General features: G+C 34.3%; 1 protein-coding gene across 8 annotated transcripts in view; it reads left to right on the top strand.

Moving 5' to 3' along the window:
- IL15 (interleukin 15) overlaps positions 1-6,028 on the top strand; it is a 108,996-nt gene that overhangs the window by 32,146 nt on the left and 70,822 nt on the right. Inside the window, exon 4 of one of the 8 annotated variants that reach the window (XR_002126067.1) lies at positions 4,493-4,568. The exons of the other annotated variants lie outside the window; for them this stretch is intronic. The gene's annotated coding sequence lies outside the window, so the exon portion shown is untranslated. Of the gene's footprint in view, positions 1-4,492; positions 4,569-6,028 lie in introns of those variants that run through there. 8 annotated transcript variants of the gene reach the window in all.

Raw genomic sequence — 6,028 nt, 5'->3', positions numbered from 1 at the left:
ATACGGGGGTTGTAGAAGTGTGACATTTCAAATGCCATAGATGGAACTGAGGACAAGGCAATATATGAAGACAGTGATTCGTCATCAGACACAGTTGAGGACAAGCTAATGGTTGGGAGTTTTGACAGTGATGAGGAGTTGTATGAATTTTATGATGAATAAAACTTGAGTTCAATAACTTTATGTAATGCATTTTTTTCAAATTTTGGGCCCCCAAATTAAGGTGCGTCTTATACATGGGGAAATACAGCAAGTAAATGTTATTTTTAATATGCATATAATATTCCAGTTTAAAAGGTATCCACAATCTATTATGATTTCATTAATTTGAGGTTATTCAAAATAATACTTCAGCAAATATGTTTTTGAATAAATTTCTGTCCAGATTTCTGACAATTTTGTTAGGAAAATTTTCTAGGAGGGGAATTAAGATGCCTGAAGTTATAAATATTTTAATGATGCCCCACACATGTTCCAGAAAGTATATACAAATTAACTTCTACATCATCTCTTTGTGAGTCTTGGTGACATTGTATCCTCTCTGATGATGACATTTAGCAGTTTTAAAACAATCTTTCCTGATTCCATGAGGAATAAGGCAGGTGTTTGGGCCAAATGTAATTCTCCTCTTGGAAATCATACAGAATGAGATTTCAGGAAGACCCACAAAATATGTCTAATAGCAAAATCCAGAGGCAGTGAAAAGCCTTGAAATCCAATTCATGTGTCAGTGGGGGCCAAAGCAATTGAGGCCAGTAAAACCTATGCAGGAAATCCTGGTGGAGTAACAGAGAGGAATGGGAGTGTGGAAGGGACCCCATGATGGCAGATGCCGACAATTACCAGCAGATACGTATTCCAAGAAGGAAAAAGCCTAGCAGGAACTAGGCTCGAACAGGAAGTCATTGCTGTGAGAAATGGGGAAAGATGCTTTGTCCCCATTGGTGGCCGACCTCAGAAAGCACATCATTTAAAGAGGATGGAAATGCATTGGAAGAAGGGGCTGTGTCTCTCGGTGGCAGCTCCCAATGACAAAGCTGGAGTAGCTCAGAATGAGTGCATGAGCCATCTCTTATAAGGACCCACAGACTTTACAAAGTGCGTCCTGACAAGGAGGGGTCGTGCAACTGCTCGTGTGGTGGGCTTCCTGCCTGGGCTTCCCTCCTGACATGGAAATGTGGGCAAGTTGACAGACTGTGTGGCTGATCATGGACCAGTGTGATGAGGGACTAGAAACAGATTCTTGCCCCTTTCCCTGCCAGGGAGGGACCACTGAAGGTACCGTTTGGTAGCTCTGCACATTTAGAAATGGCCAGCCCCACAGCCCTCCCTTCTGTAGCTTTCTCCCCTTTCCTGCTTTTTTCCATTTTCGTTTTATCCTGCTTTCCTGGAATTGCCCTGCTTAGTAAAAATCCTCTTCTGTGTCTAATGATGATGTCATCTTCATTGTCTGATTTCCATTGGAATTTCTCCTCTGATTGCTCTGATTCATGAGTTAGTTATTCAACAATGTTTTGCTTAATTTTCAAGTGATTGAGAATCCCCTAGTTATCCTTTTGTGTTACTGATTTCACTGCCAGAGAATAAATGTGGAATAATTTCAGTCCTTTTAATTACATAATGACTTGCTTTATGGCCCAACATATGGTCAACTTTGGCAAATATTCTAGTAGTACTTGGAAAAAAGAGTGAATTTTGCCATTGTTGGGAACAATGCACCATACATGTCAAGTAGGTCAAGTATATTAACTGCTTTCTTCAGACCTTCTCTAGTCTTGCTGACTTTTTCTTTTACCATTGTTCTATTAGTTTTTGAGAGTCATATTTTAAAACCACCCACATGATGGTGAATTTACCTATTTCTCCTTTCTTTATTTCTGTTAATTCTGCTTTCTAAAATTTAAAGCTATGATTTTAGGAGGCTATATTTTGGATGGCGATATCCCCCTGACTTTTTCATGGGTATGGAATTCTGCCTGTCTTTTTAATAAAGTTACTTGCCTTAGAGTCAGCTTTTTCCATTGTTAACATAGCTATCCCAACTTATTTCATTTAGTGTTTGCATGATATATATTTTCCCTTCCAGTTACTTTCAGCCTGTCTTTGTCCTTATGTTATTCTCTTGTAAACAACATGAGTTGTATTTTATGTTTTTGTTTTTCAATTCAACCTGACAATCTTTGTCTTTTAGATAGACTATTTACTCCATTTTCATTTAATGTAATTACTGATATAGTTGTATTTGTATTTACCATTCCTACTATTGTTTTCTATTTAATCCATCTCTTTATGTAGCCTTTTCATCCTTTCTTGAATTTATAGGGATTGATCAACTTTTTATTGTCCCTTTTTCCTCTACCAATTTGTTAGTTAATATTATTTTATTCTTATATGTTACCTTAAATTTTATATGTAGTTTTCAAAGATGTTACTATAGATATTAGCTGTTACCTAGATAGTACAACATGCATCATTTATATGTTACATTCTCTTTAATGACTTTTTTAAAGGAGAGATCCTTTCTGTGTGATCTGAACACTTCCAGAGGAAAAGAAACTTCCAATTACTTTCATGAAGTGAGAATATCATTGATACCTAAGCTTAGTCAAAATTTCACAAGAAAACTATTCCCAATTTCATTTATGAATTTCAGTGCAAAACTCTTTAGAAAATTATCAGCAGAAAGAACCCAGCAACTCTTAAAAGACTGATACTTCATGATGAAGTAGGGTTCATTACAGGAATGAAAGATTATGAACCCTATTAAAATAATTTATCATATTAGTTGATCTAAGGGAAAAAAAGCATATGTTAATCTCTATAGATGCTGAATATTCATTTGACAAAATTCAACAGGCATTCTGGATGTTTAAAAAAACAGGACAGCTCAATAAAGTAAGAGCTAAATATCTTATAACCATGACTAACCGACAGACTATTTATGTGCTCACACACACACACACACACACACACACACACACACACACACACACACACACACACAAACTCAGCCCCGAGGCAGCATTATAAATAATGTCAAAATGCTAGAGGTACTTCTGCTGTCTCCCCTCTAAGTACAAACAAAATAAGGGCACACAGTTCTCACCTCTACTGGTGATGCTCAACCAGAGTTATTAGTCAACAAAGCTAGACAGGAGAAAAAAATCTGAGGTGTAAAGTTTAGAAAGGTGGAAGTAACACTGTTATTTGTAGATGATGTAATACTTAGAAAGCCCAAAAGAATCTGAAATTTTTCTGTTCAATTTCAGCATCTAAAAGAGGGAAAAAAAGAAATTTGACTCATTAAAAAAAAATCCTTTGGTTGGCAAAAACAAAACAAAACAAAAAACCAACTACTCTGGGGAAATTCTTCTAAAGGAGAATGATAAACTGGGGAAAAAAAATTTTCCTCTGAAATCACCAAGAGTTTTCTCTCTAACATATTTTAGGGGGTGTGGAAAGTACAAGACAGTAAAACAATGGGCAAAGATCATTTGCCCAAAGATCATTTGCTGGAATGGGCAGTTTGCATAAAAAAAATACAAATAGTATTTCAAGTCATAAAAATATTCAACCTCATGAAAATGCTAGGTAGTTCATTTTATTTAAGGAGTGTGGGCATAGCAGCATATGTTTCTACATTTGCTTGCGTTTCATAAAGAGACTTTCAAGGATCCACAGGAACTCATAAAAATGGTTGTCTAAATAAAGAGAAGAGGGTAGAGGGGAAAATGGAGTGGACCCAGATGAGAGTCAGGGCACAATTTCTAAATAAATACCTCTCATATTGTTTTGTTGCAAACCATGTGAATGAATATATTACCCTTACAGAAAAAATATAATAAAATGTATTTTTTGTTTGTTTGTTTTGCAAATTTGTAAAGTGAGGAATTGCATCTCATTTCATTTTGCATTCTTTTTTTTTTTTAAAGATTTTATTGGAGAATTGGGGAAGGGAACAATGTGTTTTTCCAGGACCCATCAGCTCCAAGTCAAGTTGTTCTTCAATCTTAGTTGTTGTTTTGTATTCTTGACCATTGTAGACATTAAATTCCTTAAAGTGTTTATTTGTTATTATGTTTTCACTCTTTGAAGTTAACTCTTCAGTTCTTTATATTTAGAAATATTTGTGTTCTTCTTACCAAATTTTTATAATCCCTCACTATATAAGGAACCAGTACGTTTTAACATATTTATTTCACTTTTTTAGTCTGTTTATCCTATTTTATTTACTATATATTGACTTATAGAACTTAATGATTTTTATTTTGTCAAATTTATCAATCTTACTTTGTTGAGTATTTAAAATATTGATTTAAATCTATCCAGGATCAGATACTTACTTATATGTTTGTTCTAGGTGTCTTTTTCTTATTTCAAAAGCCGGAATTTGTCATATGATTTCTTCTAAATAACTAACCAATAGCTTTATAGAATCTTTATTAAATAATAACTGTGCCCTCACCTGCTGGTTTGTGATTTATTGTTACAGTGTTTCATTGAGTCATCTATTCATACTTCAATGACCAACTTATTTTCATTCTATGGTAAATTTTAACATCTACTAGGTCAGTGCCTCTTTATTACTTTTCTATTTCAAAATTATTTTCACCAGTGGATTTTTGCCTGTCAATTTTAAGATCTTAGTGTCAATTTAACTTTTTATGTCAATTCTTATGTCAATTTTACTTCCAATTTCATTTCTTATGAAATAATGTGGAAAAATAATGTGGCTGTAATATACAAGATTTCCATCCAGGAATAAAACATGCTTCTCAAATTATTTGATTGTCTAACTTCATTGACATTTTATGTAATTTCAGTACATTCCTTATCATATTTGTTCCTAAGTATTATATAATTTTATCATTAATATAGATTAGATGATTCTTCTACATATTGCTAAGATATAGAATGGTTAATGTAAAAATGATCAGTTATTTAATTTCTATTCATCATTTATTGTGTTCCAAACTATCTCATAGACCTTGCTATTTTAGTTCTTATGATGTCTCATGTAATTTCCTTAGCTTTGTTAATTAACTAATTGTAGAATATACAGGTAATGGTTTTATCCTTTTGAATAATTATAACTAAAGTTTATATTTTTCTGCCCTTATTTGTATTAATCAGAAATTCCAGGAAAATGCCAAAGACTACCACCAGGGTGTCTTATTCCTAAACACAATGGGAATACCTATAATGATTTGCTAGTAGGTTTGAAGTTATTAGTTTAAGAAAGATTTGATTATATTAAGTAATTATTATTATGTTCCTTTTTACTAAGAGTTTATTATTGTATTAAAAAAGAATGGGTTCTGACTTTTGTGAAATGCATTGTCAGGGCACAGTGGGTGCAGTGTTTAAGAGAGGGGGCTGCCTGGAGTTTGAAGCCCTGCCCTCCCACTCAGTAGCTTTGCATCACAACCCTGGGCTAGCTGCTGTGCTGTCAGTTTCTTCGTTTGTAAGATGGAGATGGCAATCATGTCTGCCTCACAAAGGTTCTATAAGCAACACTTGAGCTAAAGCCTTTAACCTGTTAGGCGTGGCCCTTGCAGTATGGTAGGCACTCAGTAAGCAACATCCGTTATTATCATCTGTTGAGAAGACGGCATGATTTTTCTATGGGACAATTTAAGATGAAAGAATTTGAGGAAAGCAAGTCTGCTAGAGTCTCAGATAACAGTGGCTCATCTTATTAAGAGCATGTATTTATCTGTCTGCCCTGTAGTTTAATTCACTGATGGTTTAATTCACACCCTATTTTTTCACTCTCAGTACACCACTTACCTTTTTAAAAAAACAACACAGCTTTGTTTTATCCAGTCAGCAAGATTAAGAAAAAAGTTTGTCTTCTGCTTTTCAGAGCTCTTTTAGTTTTAGGAAGGGTGGAGTTGAATCAAATACCAGATTTTAAACAGTTTGGGTTTTTTTGTTGTTGTTGTTATGACCAGAGATAATGTGGGATGTGTTTATTTTCATCGCATAGTGTGGTGTGTGTGTGTGTGTGTGTGTGTGTGTGTGTGTG

The sequence above is a fragment of the Hipposideros armiger genome, unplaced genomic scaffold (assembly GCF_001890085.2).
Source record: "Hipposideros armiger isolate ML-2016 unplaced genomic scaffold, ASM189008v1 scaffold_333, whole genome shotgun sequence".
In the NCBI taxonomy this organism is placed as follows: Eukaryota; Metazoa; Chordata; class Mammalia; order Chiroptera; family Hipposideridae; genus Hipposideros; species Hipposideros armiger.
Note: the sequence above shows the minus strand (reverse complement) of the source record. Positions and strands in the feature narration are given on the sequence as shown.